This window comes from Podarcis vaucheri (genome assembly GCF_965113315.1).
Source record: "Podarcis vaucheri genome assembly, chromosome: 11".
NCBI lineage: Eukaryota > Metazoa > Chordata > Lepidosauria > Squamata > Lacertidae > Podarcis > Podarcis vaucheri.
In genome coordinates, this window is record NC_138749.1 from 48,344,638 (window position 1) to 48,371,889 (window position 27,252).

At 43.6% G+C, this 27,252-nt stretch overlaps 1 long non-coding RNA gene across 1 annotated transcript; it reads right to left on the reverse strand.

Annotated features, from left to right (window-relative positions):
• Positions 1 to 750: 750 nt before the first annotated feature.
• Positions 751 to 27,252, reverse strand: LOC309514526. The gene is made up of 3 exons (XR_014212045.1): positions 27,177 to 27,252; positions 25,301 to 25,351; positions 751 to 936 (listed from the first exon to the last, which is right to left on the reverse strand). It is a non-coding gene; the product is annotated as an uncharacterized lncRNA (long non-coding RNA).

Consider the following 27,252-nt stretch of genomic DNA (forward strand, 5'->3'; position numbering starts at 1 on the left):
TTGCAAACTATACTCTTTAGTTTTTATTTTAACCAACCAGTATTTACTTATTTTAAAAAATGTTTTTCATTATGTTGTATAGATATACACAGGCTGCATTTTATATGCTGTAAGCTGCCTTGAAATATTTTGTGAAAATGTGGGTTATAAAATATAAACACTCGCCCTTTCTCTATCCAGTACTCAGGTACTGCTCCGAATTCTCCACACATCAGCAAAAGGTGATGTGTGGATAGTGGAGGCTGCCGATCAATCCCATTTTCTGAAACCTCCAAACAAGTCTCCTCTAGTCTCCCACTCTCATTCTCTTCTCCTTGTATGGGCTATTAATAAGGAGGCTGGCTTTGCTGATGAAACAGATGGCAAGACCTAGATTCAGACACACAAACATAGCCTGGCACTTACTGGAAAAGGAGAACTGTTTTTATATTACAGACAATGGTTAGTTGCATCATATTTGAGAACAGTTGCCTACGCTGGTGAAAGAGAGGCAAATATTGGGAAGGGGATGTCTGTCAATGAAATGACTAAATAACAGAATCATAGAATTGTAGAGTTGGAAGGGATCCCAAGGGTCATCTAGTCCAACCCCCTGCAATGTAGGAATCTCAGCTAATAAACACACAAGACATAACCAGCTGTACTTTTGAATAAAGAAGGTAAACTATTCATTGTATCAAATTGTAGATTTCAACAGAAGTCTCATAAAGTTCAATGAAAAAAGCAGAAGACCTAGTGGATGTTCATTCTCTAGTCAGTTCATGCATAAGGTCCATACATGTATAAGTGTCTATTCCACCTGTCTGTTCATAGAGTCCAATAGTCCACATGAAGGGTTGTTACAGTTCCACAGAATCCTTTCACAGAGTCTAAGACAAGGGTTTCTGGAATATTAGCCTTGTTTCGCCATCCTAGGCTTCATCAGTAGAACAGGCTCTAGGTAATGCAAATAAATACAATATCATAATCTCACACATTTTTACAGCAAAATTAATATAAAAAACCATAAACAACTGTACATACCATATGTAATATTACAGGATAGTTGATCTTATAGCATAATAGTGGTTGCAGTAAGCAGCGACTGTTACAAAGCAGGATTATATGGACAAGCACAATATTGGATTGTGCTAGCAATCCACAGATACAAAATTTCTTTCTTAAAGAATCTCAGCTAAAGCATCCATGACAGATGGCCACCCAACCTCTGCTTGAAAACCTCCAATGAAGGAGAGGCCATCACCTTCCAAGAAAGTGTGTTCCACTCTTGAACAGCTCTTACCATCAGAAAGCTATTTTTGGATTCCGGCTTCCATCAACCTCATCCAACATGGCCAGTGGTTAGGGATCATGGGAGCTGGAGTGCAATATCTGGAGGGTAACATGTTGACTACTCCTAGTGAAGAAGCAAGAGCCGCTGCTTGCTACCAAAGCAAAAACCCAGGCAGGGGGAAAATCAGGTCATCTCCAAATGGAAATGACAGGTCGTTTTGGCCTTGAAAAATGGATCTCCCTTTAAATAGCAAAAAACAAACAAATAAAAAAATTATTTTTAAGAAATTGATGTGAACTGCTTCAGGAGAGAATACAGTCATACCTCGGGTTACAGATGCTTCATGTTGCATTTTTTCAGGTTACGGACGCGCTAAAACCCGGAAGTACTGTAACGGGTTACTTCCGGGTTTCAGCAGTCGCGCATGCACAGAAGCACCAAATCGCAACCCAAGCATGCACAGACGCAGTGCTGCGGGTTGCGAACGCTGCAGGTTGTGAATGTGCCTCCCACATGGATCACATTCGCAACCCGAGCGTCCACTGTATAAGAAATAACTAATAGAATTGATGCTCTAAAAGTGACTCTCCAACAAAGCTGGGAATAGGTAGGGTTTCAAACATTGTCCCCCATCGTTCAGCCTGGACACTGAGGTTCTCCTCTGAGAGTCTTCTGCTGGTTCGCTCACTGCGAGAAGTGAGGTTACAAGGAACCAGGCAGAGGGCCTTCTTGGTAGTAGCGCCCTCCCTTCAGATGTCAAGGCGATAAAGAATTCCCCAACTTTTAGTAGACACCTGAAGGCAGCCCTGTATTGGGAAGTTTTAATGTTTGATGTTTTAGTATGTTCTGTTATATGCTGTGAGCCGCCCAGAGTGGCTGGGGAAACCCAGCCAGATGGGCAGGGTATAAAAATTATTATTATTACATCGGAGGGTATGTGATAGGCTGGGGTGGGGAATCCCGCAAGGAACTTTACAGGGGAGTTGGGTCAATGGGAAAAGTGTGAAGAGCGACGGATGTGATCCTTACCTTTGTAAAGCAGGCTACATTCTAATCCCACAAATATTAGTAAAATCCGAAGCTTGCATGAATTTGTTCATCGGCTGTGGTAGCTCCTAACTCCCAGCCGCACTTTCTGGTTGGGTGGGTGGGAAGCAGAACACTCTCTGGTAATGCCATCCTCAGTATAGCTTGAACAGGCTTGCTATTGAGGTTTCCATTTTAATAGTGCTATATCTAGCCTGTCTTTTTTTAAAAAAAAAAAAAAGCCATCCTGGTAATACACCTAGGCAAACACCTGCCGCTCAGACTGTTTTTTCTGGCCTTTAGCAAAGAGAATGAAAACAGTTCCCGGCACTTCCTACAATCAGGATGGGTTTTCAGTCGCAAAATCCTGCCACCTTTAGCATTTGCATATTTGTACTACCCAAGCATAATGGCTGTGAGTGAGTGCAGCTAAACAGACCATTCCAAAATAAACATGAATTGACCACATGAGCGTTTCCTGAAGTTACTACATTCTCGGAAACTTCGCCCAGTCCAAAAAGGAACAGCAGCCAGATTGCTGGCTGGCGTTCCGTTTAGAAATCATGTTACCTCTGTTTTAAAACAGCAATATTCTTTGCCAGTTCATTCCTGGGCGCTCACCTTAGCATTCAAAACTCTGAGCAACCTAGACCCTAAGTATCCAAAAGACGGCAGCTGAAGACCCTTTCAGGTGTGAAGATCAGCAGAAAGAGCCATCCAGGTAGTTCCATCACCCTCAAAAGTTTTGGGAATAAAAGTCCAGGAGAGGGCATTCCCTGCAACAACGTCCAGGTTGTGGCATTCCTTCCCCAAAGAGGTACACCTGGCACCTTCTTTGAATAGTTTCTATCATATGCTGAAGATTCAGTTCTCATGTCCTCCAAGTGTCCCTATTCTCCAGGAACACCCAAAGCCATCCCAGCTTCTGATTTGATCCCGGAATGTCCCTGTTTCCCCTGCCAGTGCTGCTTCTGCCAAGCCCCAGGAGGATGAGCCGGCACCTGTCCTGAGCAGCAGCGGCAATAGTGGTGGGAAGGAAATATCCTGTTGCCTCTCTGGGGCCTCTCCATGGCCACCACTACAGCCTACTCCCTTAGGCAGCTTGTAGTGGCTGCCAGAGGGCAGGCAAGAAGGAGGAGGAGGAGGAGGAGAACTGCTGCCATGTCAGCTCTGAGGTGCAGGCAGGGCGCAGGGCCACCCTGGGAGGGAAGAAAGAGGGAGTGGAGCAGAGTGCAAGGAGCCTTTATTCATTTATTTTGAAAAATGCTTTGTGTGTCTACGTCTAATCTTGTCCCTTTCTAAAATGTATTTATTGGTGCACGTTTTCCCTTTTGTAAATCTATCGAAGAGTAAAATGAAATCAGGATTAAGGGTTTTTCTCAGGACTGTGCTTGTCTCGTTGGGTTTCTGGTGGCGGCACTCGCCCTTCTTCTGACAGGAAATGCTCTGCAGGGCGGGGGGACAAAATGGAGGGGAGGTCAAGGAGGGTCACTTGGAGAGGAGTGAGAAATGTCCCTATTTTCAGCTGAGGAATGTTGGAGGGTATGATCTCTTTACCCTGACCTATGATCGTGTGTGTGTGTGTGTGTGTGTGTGTGTGTGTGTGTGTCCCATTTTTATTTTATTTTTTTGAAAACTTGCTTTAATACTGGAGTTTTAAATTGCTGTAACCCCCGGGCACCTTGTGAAGGAAGGGTAAAAACAACCACCATTGTTGTTGTTGTTGTTGTTGTTGTTGTTGTTGTTGTTGTTGTTGTTGTTGTTATACCTTGGGTTACAGACGCTTCAGGTTACAGACTCCACTAACCCAGAAACAGTACCTCGGGTTAAGAACTTTGCTTCAGGATGAGAACAGAAATCGTGCTCCGGCAGCAGCAGGAGGCCCCATTAGCTAAAGTGGCATTTACAGTGGTACCGCAGGTTACATATGCTTCAGGTTACATACGCTTCAGTTTACAGGCTCCCCTAACCCAGAAATCATGCTTCAGGTTAAGAACTTTGCTTCAGGATGAGAACAGAAATCGTGCGGCGGCAGTGGGAGGCCCCATTAGCTAAAGTGGTACCTCAGGTTAAGAACAGTTTCAGGTTAAGAACGGACCTCTGGAACGAATTCAGTTCTTAACCCGAGGTACCACTGTATTATTGTTGTTATTATTATTATTCAGATTCTGTTTGTATGAAGGAGAATGCAAGGGCGAAGGAACTGTGTCTCTCCAAGTGTTGCTGAACTACCACACCCATCATCCCTAGCTGTTGACCATGCACGCTTTAGCAGACGGGCCCTGGAGTCCCTCAGAACATCTGCAGGGTCACAGCTTCCTCATCCCTCAGCTAGATAAGAGATTGCTCAGTGTTTATTGTGTCTACGGCGTTTAGCAATAAAAGAACTTGGTACGAAGAGGAAATTATGTCTGGAGCACCTTTGGCTTGCGGTCTTTCGTCAGGATGTGGGAAAAGGCACCGTACCATTAACTGAAAGTGGCTCCACAGCACAAATGCCTTCCTGCCCCTATTTTACGGCATCCTAGTTTGGTTGCAGACCAGTAAAAATGCTCATCACTCACTGCTCCATGCACCAAAGGTTTATGAACCATTTGTTTTACATGACTCTCTATAAATTCTTTCCCTCTACAGTAATACTTATTTTCCTGCCAGCAACATGATATATCAAGGCTTTCCCCCCACCCTCCCCACTTCTCCTTTGCTTCAAAAAAGAGAACCTGAGGCCATATAGAAAGGCTTTGTGTTACAAAATCAGTTCAAACCTAAAAAGCAAATTAAACAAATGTTTATTACGGTTGAGATATTTGGTGAATGCCGTAGTGTGTGTGTGTGTGTGTGTGTGTTGGTTTTTTTTTTTAATGAATTGTCAGTAATTTATACCAAAATCAAAACAGATGCTTTGTTGGCTAATAAACAGTAGCAGCTGTGGCTGCAGGGAAGAGATGTGGGGAATCCACTTCCTTTTTTTCCTTGGCTGCTTCCCCTTCTTTCCTTGCCTTCCCTCCACCGTTATGTCCTGTGTTGTCCCTGGACTGATATATATCATCAGAGACATTCGTGGGCCTTCGCTGGGAAGGACTGAGTGTGTGTTGCGTGAAACTTTCTTTCAGCTCCCTCCTCACAAAAGGAAGGAGACGCAAGGCGTCTGCAAGGACCCAACATCGTGTGTCTACCAGTGCCACACAATCAGGGCATTTATTTTTATTTTTCAAAAGTTAAGTACCAGGCACAGAAAGGCCAAAGTCACTGGCCCCACAGTACACGGGAAGATTTAAGCCTTCCAGCCAAGGCCTCAGTAAAATACCTCCCATTCTCACCATGTGCCAATTAGCATTGGGAAAGCCGTCCCATTGGAATTCACTATTTTCCTAATGTTAATTGAGGCACGAGATGGTTTTTAACTGAGATCGCAGCTGGGGAGAGAAGGCTTAGCCCCCTACCCCGCTGCCAGCATTTAATCTTTGCTAATCACGTCGTTTGTAATTTGTGTAGTTAAGTTCTTCTACATAACCTTGGAGTAAATTACGGTTCAGGCCTCCAGCTTTGTGTTCTTTTAAATATGCTAAATTAAAACCCTTCCATGCCAAAACGTATAATCTGGTTGTTGTGTTGATTGTGTTGAATCTCAGTACAGTCATACCTCGGGTTACAGATGCTTCAGGTTGCGTTTTTTCGGGTTACGGACACGCCGGAACCCAGAAGTATGGGTTACTTCCGGGTTTTGGCGGTCGCGCATACGCAGAAGCACTAAATCGCCTTTCTGCATGTGCAGAAGCACCGAAGCACAACCCGCGTGTGTGCAGACGAGCATCCACTGTACAGTTGTACCTTGGATCCTGAACGCCTTGCGAGTCCAACATTTTGGCTCCCAAACACTGCAAATTCAGAAGTGAGTGTTCTGGTTTGCGAACATTCTTTGGAACCCGAACGTCTGACAGGGCTTCCGTGGCTTCCGATTGCCTGCAGGAGCTTCCTGCAGCCAATCAGAAGCCGCACCTTGGTTTCTGAACGTTTTGGAAGTCCAATGGACTTCCGGAATGGATTCCGTTCAGCTTCCAAAGTACCACTGTATTTTGGTGAAAACCCAGCGCAAATTTGCCCTGAAATGCGGAACAAATTGTCTTGCTTATGTATAGCTCCCTCTAACTGCTACCACAGGTGGTGAGTGCCAACAAAATGAAGCAGAAATAGAGTCACCAATACTATGTACACACCATATCTTTATGGCCCTCCCAAGAATCCTGGGATGAAATTTGTTAGGGGTGTTGGGAATTGTAGTTCTCTGGGGAGTCAATTACAGCTCTCAGGGTTATTTGAGGTGTGGATGTGCTTTAAAGGTATGGGGCAGTATTCAACTTGGCCATCTGTTCAAAGATTATTGGTGCAACAAGATTTTATATAATTATAATTATAATTATTATTATTATTATTATTATTATTATTATTATTATTATTATTTATTTATACCCCATCTGGCTTTGTTTCCCCAGCCACTCTGGGTAGCTTCCAACAAAATATTAAAATACAATAGTCCATCAAACATTCAAAGCTTCCCTAAACAGGGCTGCCTTCAGATGTCTTCTAAAAGTCTGGTAGTTGTTGTTCTCTTTGACATCTGGTGGGAGGGCATTCCACAGGGTGGCGCAACTACCGAGAAAGCCCTCTGCCTGGTGCCCTATAATTTGGCTTCTTGCAGCGAGGGAACTGCTAGAAGGCCCTTGGAGCTGGACCTCAGTGTCCAGGCTGAACGTTGGGGGTGGAGACGTTCCTTCAGGTCTACTGGGCCGAGGCCGTTTAGAGCTTTAAAGGTCAGCACCAACACTTTGAATTGTGCCCAGAAACGTACTGGGAGCCAATGCAGGTCTTTCATGACCAGCGTTGTATGGTCTCAGTGGCTGCTCCCGGTCACCAGTCTAGCTGCCGCATTCTGGATTAGTTGTAGTTTCCGGGCCACCTTCAAAGGTAGCCCCATTTCCACGCATGCCTTGTCACCCATCCCACATCTGCTCCAGAGGATTGTGGGAACCCCTAAGACAGATTTAGGGGATGCAACAGGGCGATGGGGGGAAATTCCATTGCTGGGTACAATGGGCATAGCCAGGGGGCCAGCTGCTCCCCCCCCAAAAAAAATCAAGTAAGTAAATAAAAATATTTAACTAAAAGTAGAATTAATCAGAGTATTTGAAATTGAAATGCTCGCTGAGATCATTCAGACGATGCTGTGAAAAGTTTTCAGCAAATCCAAGGAAACTTGTTTTAGTTTAGATTAAAAAAAAAGACGAAGAAATGTGTGTTCTTTATAATTTTGCAAAACATAATCGTTAAACGCATGGAAGGTACTGATTTCTATTATTATTATTATTTAACTTTCTAGTTTTCAAATGACTGAAGATTTTGACAGATAGGGTCCAAAAAAGAATGCGAGAAGGGGAGTACATTGGTGGTCCGAAGAAAGGGGAAAGGGAGATTATGAAACATAAACGATACCGATTAGTACTGATTTTTGTAAGCTGCTCTAGAGCCTTTTTAGCTAAAGGGTAGAGTATAAATGCCTGCCATTTGAACAACAGACTCCCACTCCTAATTCGTATATTAAAAGCAAAAGGGAGGAACTGAAAAAGGAGTTGAGATATGGTGGCGCGGGGAGAGGAAAAAGTAAGAAGGGGAATTCCAGGCAAAAGGAGAGTAATGTCTCAAGTCTGTCTGAGCAGTCTTCATGGCGAGACGCAGCATAAAGTCCCATCTTCATAAGAAATTACTATTGTGTAACTGTGTATCACTGTTTACCTGGGTGCAGTCATAGGTAAAGGTAAAGGGACCCCTGACCATTAGGTCCAGTCGTGACTGACTCTGGGGTTGCTGCGCTCATCTCACATTATTGGCCGAGGGAGTCGGCGTACCGCTTCCAGGTCATGTGGCCAGCATGTCTAAGCCGCTTCTGGCGAACCAGAGCAGCGCACGGAAATGCTGTTTACCTTCCTGCTGTAGATAAACCTATTTATCTACTTGCACTTTGACATGCTTTTGAACTGCTAGGTTGGCAGGAGCAGGGACCGAGCAATGGGAGCTCACCCCGTCGCGGGGATTCGAACTGCTGATCTTCTGATCTGCAAGTCCTAGGCTCTGTGGTTTAACCCACAGCGCCACCCGCGTCCCTTTTGGGTGCAGTCATAGTAAAGCTAATATTGTCAGGAAATCCTTACCTAATGTTGTATCACAGAAGGTCCTTGTTAAATGTCCAAATGTTAAAAACAAAATATTGCTGGAAATATAAAATTATGCAGTTTGTGATTGTTGTTTGTTTCTCACCATCTGGGGTATTCCTAAAAGCACCCACCTCTTTTGGGTGGTTAGGGGATATCAGATCTTCCACCGAAATATTTCCTTCTCTCTTGCATCATATCTGAGGGTATGTTCCTTGGTGGGGAACTAGATGAATTTTACAAGAAATATACAAGGGTGGCCTCCTTCCCATGGTGGTAGGATAGGAGATTCATGAGACCTTTGGAAGTTTAATTCACAATCAGGAAGTAAATCGAAAATTCCACGCAATTAAGAAGATAACAAAAGTTGTGGGGTACCCATATTCTCAGCTCTCTGATAGCCCAACCATTTGTATATTGTTTTGGCAAAAGTGTTTCTCCAAGTCTGAGGGTTTTTCATGCAGAACCATGTTATCAACCTGCAGGACTCATTAAGCATTTGTTTTGGAATCACCTTCCTTTACTTTTGTGCCAGCCTCACTGCAATTTCTCCCAGATGGTGGTTTATCATATCCACCATATTCTTCAATGCATTCACTTTTACTTATTTATTTTGTTTTAAATCTTCTGACATTGGGTTGCATTAAATGTAAGTACTCCTCTGAGTTAGACCCATTGAAATGAATTCTTCTTCTTCTTCTTCTTCTTCTTCTTCTTCTTCTTCTTCTTCTTCTTCGGTGATCACTCGTAGCCAAGTAAGATTGTCTTCCATGAACACAGTTTTAACAGTGAGTCCGTAAGTGACTGTGGAGGCCAATTCTGGATCCACAAATCCTTCCACAGTGGGGACGTAGGGTCCGGGCAGGAGTTGATCACGGTGAGGGTTTCCCAAATGTGCCTTCCTCTTAGCATGTTTCTCCCTTTCATCCTGAGTTTGAGCATCTTCAAAGTCCATGATACCTTTGCTAAAGGCTGTTCTCCAAGTGGAGCACTCGCAGACCAGTGTTTCCCAGTTGTCAGTGTTTATACTACATTTTTTTTAGATTTGCCATGAGAGAGTCTTTAAACCTTTTTTGTTGACCATTAGCATTACGCTTTCCATTTTTAAGTTTGGAAGAGAGTAGTTGCTTTGGAAGACGGTAATCGGGCATCTGAACAAAATGACCAGTACAACGATGTTGAAGAATAGTGATGACTCACTTAGAACCCTTAATTTCAGTCAGTCTGTTCTGAGTAAAATTTAGTTCAATGCAACCCACTGCTTTTAATAGTGGAAGTATAATTTGTTGATATAGCAGAGTCCATTTGCACAACGGAATGATGAATAGTACGTGCCACATGCTTTAAGTTGCTTTATTTACAGTTCATTGTAGAGAAATTACAAACATGCATCTTGCCTCTGCTGGAGCAGAGAAGCAACCGTCCTTCTCCTCGGACTAACGAACAAGAGAGATAACAGAGAGAAACAGGAAACTAGTGTACGTCACATCCAGTTTCCCATTCCCGTGGGAAAACCCAACAGTACTCTGACTGTGGAATGTAAACATTGTCTTGTGACAAGCACTTTGCTGCACAGTGAAGAGAGCAGAAACCAACATCCTCCCCTTTTCTGTGAACATCACTGGGCAGCGTGTTCGTACAATATCAGTACAAACCCAACTTCTGTACATAGGTACAGTGTTGATCCCTTGATACAATCTTGGACAATACATCAGCAGGAATTTCATTACCTGGCATATAGGACACCGTTACGAGTCCCTTCTGAATATGTTCCCTAGCATGTTGCAACTTCAATTGCAAGTGCTTCGTGCTTTGCTTACAACCTTCCGAATTCAGCAAAGCCAAACATGCTTTGTTGTCCTGGTAAACCTGGATTGGACATTTGACAGGAATTTTCATGTCTTTGCACAATTGTAACAACCATTCACAATCCTTAAGTGAATAAGACAGTACATTCAGTTCAGCTTCACAAGTACTTAAGCTAATTGTTGTTTGCTTCTTGCATGACCAATCAAATAGACCCTGATTGTACATGTAGCAAACTCCAGACGTACTTTTCCTGTCTGTAGTGTCACTTCCAAAACTTGCATCTGCAAAGATCTCAAGACCACCAGACTTCTGATTGTTAAATCTCAGTCTGTAATGCATAGTGCCTTTCAAATAGCGTGCTATGCGTTTCAGAGCTTTCCAATCCTTAACAGTAGGATTGTTAACTTGTCTGCTTAGCAAATTACAGCTAACAGCAATGTCAGGTCTTGAACATCTGGCAATGAAGTTTAGCTTGCCTAGCACACTTCTGTACTGTGTAGTGTCAGAAAATGCTTCTTCAGTGTCTTCTACCTGATAACCTGTTGTCATCGGTGTGTCTACAGGGTTAGCATCCATCAGGTTTAGTTTGCTTAACACATCAGCAATTTTCCGTGACTGGTGTACTAGAATGTTACCACTTTGATCTTTCTCTATTTCCAGAGATAGGTAATTGTTTACCTCACCAAGATCTTTCATGTCAAAGTGCTCTTTCAGTTGAGCTAGGGCATTATTGTACATTGTGACATCTTTCCAAAAGAATAAAATATCATCAACATAAAACAAACAATACAGTTTCTTTTGCCCCCCCTTTTGACAAACACACATGGATCAGCTTTCCCTTGCTTAAAACCTAGAGAAAACAATGCTTCAGTGAGTTTTGTGTGCCAACACCGTGCACTTTGTTTGAGACCATAAAGGGACTTTTTCAGAGCACAAACAAATCCCTGTTTTACCTGTACGCCATCAGGTGGAAGCATATAAAGTGATTCACCTAGAGATCCGTACAAAAACGCTGTATTCACATCGTGGTGACTAATGTGAAGATTCTCCTCTGCAGCTAGCTTGAGCATGAGTCTTATGCTCTCATACCTCACCGTGGGTGAGTAGGTCTCGTGATAGTCTTCACCTGGTACCTGTGCAAAACCTCTGGCTACCAATCTGGCTTTGTGTCTGACTATCTTGCCATTTTGGTCAGTCTTCGCTTTGAAGACCCATTTGCTTCCAAGCAGTTTCATTCCTGGAACTACTGGAACTAGCTCCCAAGTTTTGTTCTTTTCTAAGGAATCAAGCTCAGCCTTCATTGCATTTAACCAAGGCTCAGCTTCCTTAGAATCCAAATCCTGGATTTCTTGGAAACTTGAAGGTTCAAATACCTTCTTGGAGCTTTTAACAGCTGCTACTGCTGTCTTAGCATATTCATCAGCAAATCTCTTTGGAGGTCTGCCTTTTGTGGCTCTTTGTGACCTGCGAATCAGCCTTTGGTCTTCAACACTTTCCTCTTCCTTCTTAGGAGAAAATTGACCTATTGTGAACAATGGTTCCTCCAATTCCTGATCAGAGCTTTCAGAGGGTCGCATAGAGGCTTTCGCACTCTTGAAATCCTCTGACTTATCTGATTCAGTTTCAGACTCAGAATCAGAACCTTCATCAGTGGGTGTGGGTTGTTGCTGCTTATCCTCAGTCTCATCACTGTCATCAGGATAACATTGAAAAATTCCCACGTTCTCCCCCCACTTGGCATTGTACTCAACACTTCTTGTGAGCTTAATTGTCTTAGAGTCAGTCATCATTATTCTGTAAGAACCTTTCTGATAACCTAGAAAGATACCATGCAATCCACGCTTGCCTAATTTGGAGCTTTGTGGTGAGTGAATCCACATATCAGAACCAAAAATTTTCATGTGTTTGATGTATGGTTTCTTGCCAAACATCTTTTCATAGGGGGTACAACCAATCGCTGAAGATAACCTGCGATTGTAACTGTAAACAAAACACGAGAGAGCTTCGGCCCAATAACTCTCTGGAAGATTAGCATCATGCAGCAAGGTTTTTAACCCTTGAAGCAATGTTTGATTTGCCCTTTCGCAAAGTCCATTCTGCCATGGCGAGCGAGGACTGGACAAATCGTGTTGAATTCCTTTCTCAGTCAGAAAAGCTTCAAACTGCTGAGAAGTGAATTCTCCCCCGCGATCTGTGAAAAGAATTTTTATCTTCTTACCATGCACATTTTCCAACCAAGCACAGAATTCCTTGAACCTTGGAAAAGCCTCTGATTTCTGCTTGAGATTGTACACATAAATATACCTGGAAAATGCATCAATGAGAACCATGAAGAACCTATTGCCACCTAAAGAGGGCGATAGTGGACCAACTAAATCAGCATGAACAATCTGGTATGGTTCTGTAGCTTGCCTACTAGACACCTTACCTTTCGCAGCCATTTTCACCTTGTTTGCTGCGCATGCCTTGCACTTCATGTGGTACCTGCAGGGTTTAATAGTCATACCTTCAACCAAAGTAGGCATTTTAGATACTGCCTCAAAATGCAAATGACCAAATTTCCTGTGAAAATCATGAATACATCCTGCATGCAAACTTTTGTTAGAACCTGCAATGCAACAAGTCTCATTCTGCACATCATCATAATACAAAACAAACAAACGATCAACGCATTCAGCATGCAAAACATAATCGTCTTTCTTTGTGATGGTGCATTTCTTGTTCTTGAAGGAAACGTCAATGTTCCGTTCATTCAGCTGCATCACACTTAGAAGATTGTGTGTGGCATCCGGAACATAAAGTACATCCTGTATCGATAAGTCCAAACTGTGAAGAACAACAGTTCCGTAGCCTTGACTGGGGATCGTGTGGTCATCCGCCTGGTGAATCGCACCTTCCTGCGGTGTAAAAGACACGAACAGTCTCTTATCGTTGCACATGTGGTGTGTAGCTGCTGAATCAACAACGAAGAAAGATCTAGACGTCTTCTGGACCTTTGCAACCTTTGGAGTGAAGCGTGAGACCATTGCCTTGTGCTGCGTTGTCCTGGACACCGGACCTTTGCCTTTGCTTTGGCCTTTTCCACGCGATGAGCTTCCGCTGCGCTGCTCTGTCTTGGCCCTGGGATATTTGCATTCCCTCTGCATATGGCCTAGACGTCCACACGAGTAGCATTTCACTGCCTTCAAAGCTTTGGCGCCCTCTGGTGGTTCCACTGCATTCTGGGATGACGTCTGTGAAGACTCCCCCTTATCCATGCAGCTAGCACCCCGGCGATCTGCTTCATTCTGGATCACGGCAGTAACAAAGGCTACTGTGAGCTGAGCAGTTGGTTGAACAGCAATCTGAGTGGCAACGGACTCCCAACTTGGTCCCAAAGAATGTAGTATCATGAAGGAATACACAGCCTCTGGAAAGTTGAGTCCTCTCTGTTGCAACTCATGTCTTAGATTCTGCATCTCCATCAGGTGTTTACGCACATCTCCACCTTCAGCAAGAGCCATATCATGCAGCTTGGCATAGTAGTACATTGAGGAACCAGCTTCTGTCCTCAAGTGAGCCTCTCTTAAAGAGTTCCAAATTTCTTTGGCTGTGGTCTTTCCACGCAACAGACAGAGCTCTTCTGGGGATACTATCAACGTAAGCGTTCCCCGTGCTTTGGAATCCTTAGCATTCCAATCAGCTGTAATTGGAGCTGGGGGGTTGTCTGTAATAACATTAAACAGACCTTCTTTCCGCAGAACTGCCTCTGCATATAGCACCCACTCTGTGTAGTTATTCTTATTGAGCTTAGGAATCCCAAAAGCATCAACCAGCTTTGCGGTAGCCATTTCAGCTGGTTAAAACGAGCTGCGTCACAGTCCTGCAGCTTTAGCCAAAAGCACTTTTAAAAGTACTTTCGTTTTCCCAGCCATCCAAGCCTGTGAGCTTGTGCCTTTTGGAGCCTTTGCCTGTTACGCGGCAAAACGGCTTTAAAAGTTCAAAGTCCAGCCATAAAGCATAAACAAGGAGCTGGCAGGCTGCTCCGGGAGCATGAGCACATACCTTCATCAATCAAACTTGACGCGCAGAGCAGATAACGCCGATCCGTTCCTCTGTTCCTCTGCCGGCATTCCTCAGTTTGATTTACGTCTTTCTGGGCCCGGAACCAAAATGTTGATATAGCAGAGTCCATTTGCACAACGGAATGATGAATAGTACGTGCCACATGCTTTAAGTTGCTTTATTTACAGTTCATTGTAGAGAAATTACAAACATGCATCTTGCCTCTGCTGGAGCAGAGAAGCAACCGTCCTTCTCCTCGGACTAACGAACAAGAGAGATAACAGAGAGAAACAGGAAACTAGTGTACGTCACATCCAGTTTCCCATTCCCGTGGGAAAACCCAACAGTACTCTGACTGTGGAATGTAAACATTGTCTTGTGACAAGCACTTTGCTGCACAGTGAAGAGAGCAGAAACCAACATAATTCTCCTCAGCTGCATCTGAGGTAGAGGACAGATCACACTGCAGGTTGCTTGGCCGTGGTGTGGAAGAGGCCTCAGGCCCTTGAGGAGCTGCAGAATTACAGCTCATTAGCACAATTAATGAGGGAGCTTAAGCTGGAAATGGCAACCCTCTACCTTCCAATGGGGTCAACCAGATTCCTGAGAGGTTCTTTTTACCCTTAGGCACTCTGAAGCACAGCTTGAAATGTGGAAGCTCAGCAAAACATGCTTGGTCCCTCAGCTGTCTTACCACAGAAATCAGCCAATTAGGACTTTAAAGTTTATCTTAAGTACAGCCATATGAAACTGCCTGATGGGAGCCCTTGCTCTCTGGCCCATCTCTAGCAAAGATTTTGTTGGTATTTCCACATCCAAGGCCTTATTTGTGGTATAGAATACTTCCTCCAGGGAGATCAGACCGGCTCTTTGTGTTTAGATGGCTGTTGAAACTCATTTTTAAATATTCCAGAAGGTGTTCAGTTCTTGAATTCTGCAGTTTTAAAGGTTTCCCCCTGCTTTCGCTGGTTTTAATGCTGCTATGTTTTCATATTTGAAAACAAGCCTTGTTCAGAAGTGCAGTGGAAGACAGGAGTGCCTGGCGTGCTCTGGTCCATGGGGTCATGAAGAGTCAGACGTGACTAAACAACAAAAATGGATCAACCTGCCCTCTTCTGCCCCTACACACTGTTCTGGGGAGTCTTCCAATCCCCCTGTACCGATTTGGGGTTGTGCGGGGGGGGAGCCCTTTGCACATCTATAAGTGCCTCTGCTGGTGGGTTTCAGTAGCTGAATCCCACCCATAATGATAATGTTCAATATTATACCCCGCTCATTTGACTGGGTTGCCCCAGCCACTCTGGGCGGCTTCCAACATATATAAAAACATAATAAAACATTTTTTAAAAAAAAACAACAACAACCTTCCCTATACAGGGCTGCCTTTAGATGTTCTCAGCGGGAGGGTCAGACAACTCCATACCCTCCAACATTTCTCCGATGAAAATAGGGACATCCCAAGGGACATTCTTCAGATGCATTTGGAAGAGTAATATCTTCTCTCCAACTTCCTCAGAATGTTGGCTGGACTAAAGAAAGAGTGCAAGTGAAATATTTAATTGTACACATTTTACTGAACAACTGAGCTCTGACAAAGACATGACTTCACCCTCTAACCCGCCGGCATTACAGGTCCAGAGAATCCTGGTGGGTTTGGTGCATTTTGCTCATAGTTCTCATGAGATTCCTTTAATGATTAGGGAAGGTAACTTGGAAAAAAAATAACAAAATCTCCATGCAGAATCAAGCATATGGTATATTTATTGGCAAACGCACAGCCCCTCAGGAGAAAGCTCTGTCGTAACAAATGATGAATTATGTGGCTTCATAAGCACACATGTCATCAAATGCACCATTGACCTTTTTACATTTTCAGGGGGATTTTCTGCTTTGTGCAGTTTCTCTGGCTTGGAAGTGAAGCAGTTTAACAATGTGTCCCGGAGGAAACAGGTAATCAATAATTTCAGTTTTTGTTTCTGTAAAAGGTAAATGAGGCCTTTATATTTCTCAAGCAAGTAAGCAAGCAAGCAAGCCGGTGTTTAGTGAAGCTTTAATAAGAGGCTAATAAAGCAGGAAAATACTTCCTCACTACCACGAGAGGGGGAATAAGAGTCACTCAAACAGATGGTACGGTGCCAAGGAAGAAATTGTTTGTAATTAAAATGTGTGCTTGTCTTGCAAGTATCAAACATTCTGGAAAATGTCAGACTCCCCTGAGCAAATCCCTTGTGACTTGTAATAAAAGACATGCCCATGACTTGTCTCCAGCAGGTTTGTATCTAGTTTAATAAGCCACTGGGAGGCGATGGGAACCCATATTGAGAGTTCCCTGCAGATTTAAGAGGGTTTCTCAGTGAATCATACAGTCTGACTGGGCTTTCGCTGCAGCGGGGAAGATAATAGTTCATTTTGCGCCAGTGTTGCGCCCAGCAAAGCATCCAAGTCATAGCACAGATAGCGCAAAGTTGCCACGAGGACTGCCTCTCTCCAAATGAACCTAACTGGACCCCGAGATCATCCTCTGAGGCACTTCTTTATGTGTCTCCTCCACAAGAGGTCCAGAGGTTGGCAACATGAGAATGGGCCTTTTCTACAGTGGTCCCCATTTGTGGAATGCTCTCCCCAGGGAGGCCCACCTAGTGCCTTCATTATACACCTTTAGGCGCCAGGCCAAAAACTCTTCAACCAGGTCTTCTAGCTGATTGATATCCTGGCGCTGTGGTCTAAGCCATTGAGCCTCTTGGGCTTGCCTATCAGAAAGTTTGAATCCCCACAACGGGGTGAGCTCCCGTTGCTCTGTCCCAGCTCCTGCCAACCTAACAGTTCAAAAGCATGCCAGTGCAAGAAGATAAATAGGTACAGTTGTAGCAGGAAGGTAAACAGCATTTCCATGCGCTCTGGTTCTGTCACGGTGTTCCATTGTGCCAGAAGCGGTTTAGTCATGCTGGGCACATGACCCAGAAAGTTATCTGTGGACAAACGCCTGCTCCCTCAGCTTGAAAGAGAGATGAGCGCCGCAACCCCATAGTTGCCTTTGACTAAACTTAACTGTCCAGGGGTCCGTTACCTTTTACCTTATCCAGTGCCCTTTTAAATGTGCTGGGGGAGGGATATTGGTTTGTTTTTCTTATTATTTTTATTAGGTATTTTGTGATTTTTATATTGTAATTTTATGTTGTGAACTGCCCTGAGATCTACAGATGAATGGCAGAATAACAATAACAATAATACAGTGGTGCCCCGCAAGACGAATGCCTCGCAAGACGGAAAACTCGCTAGACGAAAGAGTTGTCCGTTTTGGAGGTGCTTCGCAAAACGAATTTCCTATGGGCTTGCTTCGCAAGACGAAAATGTCTTGCGAGTTCCTGCGGGGGGGTTTTCCTTTCCCCCCCTTTTTCTAAGACGCTAAGACGCTTATCAGCTGATCCGATAAGCCAATAAGCCGCTAATAGCGCTAATCCTCTAATCCGTCAATGGGCTTGCTTCGCAAGACGAAAAAACCGCTAGACGAAGAGAATCACAGAATGGATTCTTTTCGTCTTGCGAGGCACCACTGTAATGTAGCTCATTCCATTGAAATGACGTACTGTCCCATAGTCTGGATGAACAGGGTGCAACATATCATCTACAGAACAAAAATAATATGTAGCCCTGAGTCGGTAAGAAAGGGCTACCAGCAACACTCTTCCTGATCTGCCTCCATCCCATACAGGGCTAATGCATGGATACGGGCCACTCCATTAGCACAGATGCCAGCATCTCACTGCCCACCATAGGTGCCAACTCCCTAGGGCCTTGGGTGCCCGAGCACCCACAAAATTCCCCATGAAGTGGCCGGGCACCCACAAATTTTGGTGCCAGGGCCATGCATGTTGCATGGCAACCACAGCCCTGAGCACCCATGGTTGCGGGACCAAGCTGGCTCTCCTGCTGCCCACTCCTCTAAAGTGCTGCTGCATCAAAGGCCTCATTGGGCCATTAGCCGGATTCCAGACTGCTAGCATCCCTTATTTATAAAGGACCCGTCAACACACACAGTGCCTTGTAAAACAAATAGCAAGGGTTTGCATTGTGAGTGAGGATAGGCACAGTTGATCTTCTCCCATAATATGCACATGAATAATGCAATGTGTCATCTAACATCTAGTAACCAGCAAAATGTTATAATAGACAGGGTGTGTGGCTCTAGTGATTCCAGTCACTGAAGCTCAGGCTGGCTCTTATATGCTTCTGTTTTCCAGACTACAATGGAAAATTGGCCACTGCTTCTGTATACAGATAGACAGGTGTCAGATAAACAGGTGTTAATAACACTCTGATGGGGTGAGGAAGCATTCTGTTTGCTCTTTGCATTAGCAAACACTGGAAGAGAACATGCTCAGTCTTTTCATGTAACAGGCTAAATATGATTAAACGACAAAACCAATTCCATCCAATCCATTTAATTTAATCAGGAGGTAGGAATTGTGCTAGGCTAAATATGACCCTTAAAACTGCAATGCTATGGTGGAGAATCTCAGAAAAACTACCAGATCCAGACCCGGAGAGGATTTCTATAAGTGTTGCACAGAAGATAAAATTCCTTCTGTGAGGGGATGCAGCTTTCCTCATCACAACGTTACAGTGACACCAGAAGACGCATGTGGTAGGGTTTTGCTTTTTTGGTATTTTTTACAGATATAAGAAAGAGACTCAAGGCCACTTGAACAAATAAGGAATTCAATATGGCACAAGCTTTTGTGGGTTAGTGTAGTTATGGGCAACCCTGTGGAAGTTCTTGATACTGTAGCTCTCTCAGGGTCTGGATCAGCTCGCCCTAAATATCAACACTACCATTGTCCTCCATACAGCCTGGGTTCAATCCCCAATTTCTCCAGGTAGCGTTGAGAGAGAGATCCTGTCTGGAAGCCTGGAGAGCAGCTATGAGTCAGTAGGGATGATGCTGAGCATATGTGTAATGACTCATAAACTGAGGTGGGCTGAGGTCTGTCTATCTCAGTATTGTCACCACTGGTTGGCAACTACCTTCAAGGGTCTTCCACAATTTTTCAAAAGTGGGGGAATTGAGGGCATTGTGCATGTTAGTACATGCATGTTGCCAAGTGCATTTATTTGGACTTTCTGTGCCATATGCTGGAACTGGTGAGAAAGAGCTGCTCTTCCCCACCCCGGCTTTGTCTTTGGAGACTCCAGCAAATCTCTCCATCCCCTTTGCCTCAAAACCTGCAGCCATGGATCACCGTTCTTGAACAGGCAGCTTGGCAGCTCCTAGTGATAGGGATTAAACAGGGGCAGCCCTACCATTGGGCAGTGTAAGGCAACTGCCTCAGGCAGCAGACACTGGGGAGTAAGGGAGAAGTTCCAAGATGTGAGAGGAACATGGGGCTCTGCCTTGTACTGAAGCAGATGAATGGTCCATCTGGCTTGATATTGTCTATTCTACGCTATCAGCAGCTTTCCAGATTTCAGACAGAACTCTCTCCTAGCCCTACTGGGAAATGTCAGGGATTGAATCTGGGACCTTCTGGAGATGTTCTGCTGCTGAGCTATGGAGCTGTGTATGTCATGTCCTCTACCCTGTACCCCCAAATCTAGCCTGCTTCCCTTAAGTATGACAGAGGACACTGCTCCATCACCAGCAATTGCCAATGCACTTTGTACTCCACCCTTCCTCCTGAAATAAGGCAAGGATACACAATACGGTGCCCTCCAGATGTTTTGGACTGCAACTCCCATCAGCCCCAGCAACCATTGTCATTGGCCATGAATCATGGGAGTTGTGGTACATAACATCTGGAAGGCAACATGTCGGCTATCCCTGCCTTAAGGGGTTACAACTGCGTTAGGAGGTGTTGTTTATCACAACGGCAACCCATGTCAAGCCTCCTAGCAGGAGATACCATACTTGAAGAAAGGGGGGAAGCACTTCCATATAACAGCTGGTTTCCCCTTTCAGAACTGGTGTTATGCGCTCTCCCAAGCACTCACAAACTCATTTGTATATAAAGTCCCTATACATGATGGCAAAGAAACAGAGACTGGCTTGCTTAAAGTGTCTTCCTCTGTCTGTCTCTCCCCTTTGCATCTTGGAGTACAGAACTGGCTTCACGCTGTACAACGACAGCAGGGTATATCCACTCTGACCAAACCATCTCACAATCTAGAAAGAAAATCTTATTAATAATACCGATGCCTGGGTGAGGTTGAGAGCCAGCAAGCTGTGTCTGAAAGGCAATCCCTTAATTTCTATTCCTTTCCATTTCCCCAGAGGATATGATAAATGATTCCACTTGTTTACATCTAAGTTAACTAAAATCAGACCGGTTTTTCCTTGCAATAGTACTCTCCATTTGGAAGGAGATCTTTTCAGGACTGCAGCTGAGCTCAGAGGCAGTCCACTTGCTTGATGGAGAAGACCGAACAAATTACAACTCTGCTCCACAAACGGCATTGTTTCCCCATCTTTCTTCAGAAGCAATCAACGTGTTGGCTCTAATATGTGTTATTTAACACCTGGCTACCTTAGGGACTAGTTTCTTGGTCTCCAACCTCTGACTACAATCAGCTAATTAGCTGGAGCGTTGCAATATGTAATGCCAGAGCAATGAGCAACTCAAAGATTAGCTTAATAACAAGAGAAGACTGTCACATCCTGTTTTCACGGCAAAGGAAATTCAAGAATAATAGTTCTGACTGGAATTTGGCCATTAGATTACTTGGGAACAGTGTAGAAAAAAAGACAAATGTTTCTATACACCAAGTCATTTTATGTTGCTTCATGACATCCAGAATCTGGCAACTCTTACGGCGCAATACATTGCAAGTACTGTGGTAAAAATTGATTTGGAAATAAGAGGCATTCACAAAAATCATTTAGTATGGATTAGTTACTTCTTCCAACAAGCTGAGCCCTTTGTTGTTCTCTTAAGTGGACGCTCTGTTTAGTGCTAAAGAACAATAAAAAGAGGGCTCCATAATTACAATAGTCATGGATTGCTTAATCTAGAATAAAATGTATTATAATAAATCAGTAGAATACTCCCAAACACAGACATTGCAGAAGATGGATGCTAGCCATGGAAGAATTTCTGGGGATAAAACTGGGAGGAGAAGAAAAAATTACACCACTTTGAGCTCCTTGGAGATATAAATGTGGTACTGAATGAATGAATATGGTACTGAATGAATGAATATAAAATAACATACCTTCCAGCATTTATCTCATGAAAATAGGGACGTCTTATTCAATAGTAGTAGTAACAGTAGTAGTAGTAGTAGTTTTTATTGTTATTGTTATTGTTAGCCCACTCATCTGACTGGGTAGCCCCAGCCACTCTGGGCGGCTCCCAACAGATATAAAAACATGATAAAACATTAAACATTTTAAAACTTCCCTAAACAGGGCTGACTTCATGTGTCTTCTAAAGGTTGTATAGTTACTTATCTCCTTGGCTTGGGGGGGGGGGAGGTTCACATAACTCCATAACTTCCGACATTTCTGTGATGAAAATAGGGATGTCCTAAGAATCAGAAACAAAGGGACGCGGGTGGTGCTGTGGGTTAAGCCACAGAGCCTAGGACTTGCCGATCAGAAAGTTGGCAGTTCGAATCCCTGCAACGGGGTGAGCTCCCGTTGCTTGGTCCCAGCTCCTGCCAACCCAGCAGTTTGAAAGCACGTCAGAGTGCAAGTAGATAAACAGGTACCGCTCCGGCGGGAAGGTAAACGGCGTTTCCGTGCACAGCTCTGGTTCACCAGAAGCGGCTTAGTCATGCTGGCCACATGACCCGGAAGCTGTACGCCGGCTCCCTCGGCCAATAAAGCAAGATGAGCGCCACAACCCCAGAGTCAGCCACGACTGGACCTAATGGTCAGGGGTCCCTTTACCTTTTAAGAATCAGAAACCAGGATACCTTCTGAAAATCCAGGACTGTTTTTTGAAAATAGGGACACTTGGAGGGACTGAAATGAGGCATCTTTAAATGCGAGTCTGTCAAGATGATGAGTTACATTTTTTTATCTTTACATAGCATGGAGGCAAAAGATCAGGTGAAGTTGGGCATCTCTCGCCATGCATTTGATGCACATCCAATTCACATTTAAAGTGTATGACTTTCCTCAAAGAATGATGGGAACTGTAGTTTTCCCCTCACAGAAGAGAGAAGCACAGGCCACAGCAGCCATTATTATAATAGTACTGAAATCTTAGCATCCAGGATATCCATCCTATAACATTGTTGAAATGAAGCTTTGGAGACCAAAGCTTCAAAATGGCCGAACATGAGTTCTCAGTGGTCTTACGTAAAGCGTCCTGCACAACTGCAACTACAACCATTTTAAAATAAAACCCACAGCAGAGCTTACTGAGGAGAATGGGAAGTCTGCATTGTACAAATCATCCACACAGTCCCTTCCCACATGAAGCAAAGCACGCCCCATTGACTCATGCAGACAGTTTTGAAAACCAGAATAATGTGAGTGGATAAAAAAGGCTTACGGCTCAGTCTGCCAAGAGCAATTTCTGGACCCTGAGGAGATTTGTAAGCCCCAGACTCTGTTCTCTTCCCTCTATGCAGTCATGACTAATATTTCTAATTGTTAGGAACTGCCAAGGACTGGTTGCCAAAGAGAATATATAATTTATACAGAAAACCTGTTCATATTTATATGCTGGCAAAAATAATGCTCATTGTCCAAAACGGAGGGCTCAGAATGCCAAAAAAGGAAAGCATTTGGCAAATAAGGGTTTCTGCATTTGATATAACACCAGCATTTCCCTACATATAAATTACAAATAATCATCTTGAATTACTACTGGGATAATTACTAATTTGTACTCATTAAGCAAGAGGGGGCATACAATTCTCTTGACACGAATCCCATTGAAATGGATGGGAATATGCAATCCCTATGGGCATCTGTGCCCATTACAATATTTGGGGTGCTTTTCTCCTCCTCCTTCAGCCTTCAAAGCACTAACGTTATGATCTGAAGTGTTCATATAAAGCAATATACACATGATCTGTCTTCCAATACACATCGGCAAGGAGACTCACAAAGGACCCTTTCTCTCGCTCTCTCTTTCCTTTTCCTTTGAGCAGTCAAGTCAGATAAACTAAGGGCTCATCCACACTTTCCCCTGGGAAAACCGGCTCTTTACTGCTCAATCGGAGCATACGTCCACCAGGTTTTCTGCAGATGGAAGTTTGCTCCAATTCCATGGTAAAGAGCAGGTTTTCCCAGGGCAAATGGAAAACCGCTCAGACCTGTGCTTAAGACAAGCGAAGGGTGGACAAGCCAACAGGTGGTAGTGGTTGTTAATTAATTAATTAATTAATTACCCACCCCTCAACTCTAAGTGGGTTACAACAATTAAAACACCATGTTCAAAACAGTTTTAAACAACTTACAGTCACAGAAATAGGGTCTCCTTGAAATATACATCTCAGTTGTCAAAAGCCTACACAGTGGCGTAGCGTGGGTTGTCAGCACCCGGGGCAAGGCAAGTAATTTGCGCCCCCTAACCCGTGGATTTGCGCCCCCTAGCCCGTGGATTTGCGCCCCCTAACCCTAACCCCCAGATGTTGCGCCCGGTGCAGCCGGCCCCCCCTGAACCCCCCACGCTACACCACTGAGCCTACATACACCTCAGACCCGGTGTTGCACAATCTGAAATCCCTATCCTGGCTTCCTGTCTGCTCCCTGATCCTGCACAAGCTTCTTTTCCTTACCACCAAAACCCTTGCTGCCCTTTTCTCTCTGATCTTACACCTGCAACTTTCATTCATTCTGCTGAAGCACCTTTCACTATCTAAAGGTCTTCTGCTGCCTTGAAACAACTCTATCCTTTCCCTCTTGTTGCCACTTAGGCATGGAGCTGCTTCCCAGAATATCTGTGTCTCCTGCTTGCTTTAAATCTCTCCTCAAAGCCCACAATTTCCATGACGCCATTGTAACCTGTCCCTACTGCAGGGACAGGGAATCTGTAGCCCTCCAGATGTTGTTGGACTTCAACTACGGAGACCACAGGTTCCCGAACCCTGCTCTAGCATTAGTAAATCTAAACACACAGAATTGCAACAAAAATATATTCTTCCGTTCTCTAGCTATACCTCTATTTCACGCCCTTTATTCTTTTGGCTCTCTTTAGTCTGTTTTCTATATTGAAGGGCACTTGGGGGCAGATGGCATTCTTTGTAAATTGCCATATATGCTGTTGGTGGTGGTGCTGCTGCTGATGTTGATAACGGGTCTGAAGGTTCATGGGGCCACCACTAAGCAGGTCATTCCTGGATGAGTAACTGCTTGGGAGCCACATGTACACTACCTTGGACAGCGCAGTTTTTAGCACATGCACCGCCAGGGTGCAAAGATCTGCCCAGCACCCCCCAAACTTAGTTTAGCCCCCAAATTAACTTTTATTATGATGGTAAGAGTTAATTTCACATGCATGGCACCGTTGTGAATGACAAGCGCCGCTGGCGCGGTGTGTCTTTGGTAAATGAGTGCACAAAGTCAAAAGTCCTTTAGTGAAACAGTAGGTATACATTTCGGTAATACCTAGGTATATATGTTTTTCTAGCTTGTTCAAAATTGTTTATTATTTCGTAACACGTAGATAGTTAAGAGCTTAGTGGTGGGGGCCTGGTGCTGCCCAGAATTCGGCGCCCGGGTGCCCAGCACCCCTTGCACCCCAGGTAAAGACGGCCCTGACCTTGAGTTTCCTAATGGAAGAAAGAAGGGATATAAATATAAGCAAACTAATAACAGTAATTAGTGCATTTCTTCTAGAAAAAAAGTGCTGGTACGCACCATGAAGTTGCTACAGTAAGTTTTAGCCACACATTTAACCACTGCTTTTCTTCTGGGGGGGGAGGTGTCAATACTGTGTGCCCCTGAATACCCCCAGAAAAAAAGCGCCGATAGTAATTTAAACTGCCGTACCTCTCCAAATCCACAAATGCAGGTGACAAATTCAATTTTCTCTCTCTGAACCTGCACATATAAAAGTTTTTATTATTATTATTAATTTTATTGAGTACAAATTAGGAAAAAAATACAAATATACAAAAAAAGGAAAGTACATGTAACCAAAGAGAAAATTAGAAAACATTTTACCTCTTCTCATATTTACAATTATTTACACCTCTACACAACAATATTCACAATAAAGAAAAGAAATGAAAGGTAAATATAAAAGAAAAGAACAAGAAGAAGATAAAGAAAAGAAATAAGACACAAGATTATTCTAAACACAACCAGATTTTAGTAGCCGAGCCCTGGTTTTGTAAGTAATCATTTAAACACTCCCATTGCTTCATGACTATAGTTTTAGGTTTTCTCCTTATTAAATCTGTCAATTTTGCTAGCTCCAGATACTCGCAAAGTTTCCCCAGCAATTCTCTTTTTGTTGGAATGCTATCCTTTTTCCAATAGCTACCAATCAAAACTCTTGCCGCTGTTGTCATGTATAAGAATACGTTAGTTTTATCCTTTGGGATATCTTTATCAAGAATTCCTAGTAGATATGCCTCTGCCTTTTTATTGTGTGATGCCCTTATCAAATTTTTTTTGTCTCGTCGTGGATCATGTCCCAAAAGGTTTTGATCTGCACATCTTAAAGTTATGCAATCTAGAATCAGGAGCCTAATAGGATTCCTAATGCAGGAATCTCTTCAAATTGGGCTTACACCTTGCAGCCTATGATAATGAACTTCTTGGTTCCTTGATGGAGCTAACATGCACAGTCATCTTTGCAAACAGTCTATGTACTTTCTCATTCTCTACAAATGCATAGAAATGCACGGACTGTTCTGTTGCTGGTCAGTAGCAGTTTGACACTTATTCATAACTCTGCTCTTTCCCATTTCTGTATCAATTTGCTATTTAAACAACAACAGCTGCCTGAAAATTCACATTGGTTTTGTATACATTTCTTCACAAAACAGACACATTTTAATAAACATTTTTGTTCAATCAAGACAAAGTTTGGGGAGAGATTTCATTCAGTCTGCATTTAGAAGTGACGGTGACCTGACCCGATTTCTATTTCCTAAAATAACATGCCAGGCAGAGGGCCTTCTTGGTAGTGGCGCCCGCCCTGTGGAATGCCCTCCCATCAGATGTCAAGGAAATAAACAACTATCTGACTTTTAGAAGACATCTGAAGGCAGTCGTGTTTAGGGAAGTTTTTAATGTCTGATGCTTTATTGCATTTTTAATATTTTGTTGGAAGCTGCCCAGAGTGGCTGGGGAATAAATTATTATTATTATTATTATTATTATTATTATTATTATTATTACATCCAGATTGGAAGGCAAATTTGGTCTTGATTCTATTTCAGCTCCCTGTTGCATATTCCCTTTTTGCATACAGAACACTACCGCTCTCAGGCACTGAAGTGTCTTATCATCCAGACTCTAGCCTAGCTGGAGGTCAACGGTCTTCTTCTTTGGTCTTCTTTGGCTATCATTCGTAGCCCAGTAAGATTGTCTTCCATGAAAGGTCAACAGTAATGGGACCAACAGAGAAGTTCCATTGTTCTGGGGAGGAAATCCCTTGCAGCAAGATTACAACTAATTCTTTTTGATCCGGGTAGCGTAGCATTTTCCCTTAATCAGATCTTGTAGGACTAGCTCACAAAGGCTAAAATGCAGTGTTCATAGGCCTAAATGAACAAGTCTTAAGAAATTAAGTTTATCCAAGCTTTTGTTTACTTATCCATTCAATCACATAGTTCAAGTTTCAAATGAGGGACTCTCTGACCATCCAAAATGCCTTGGCTTTTTTGCACAATGAAAAACCCTTGTATGAACTTACCCTAGAAAAAGCAGTAGAGGGAGCTGTTGTCATGCACTCAGAAAAGGTTTTGTCTTCTTTTAATTCCCCATCTGAA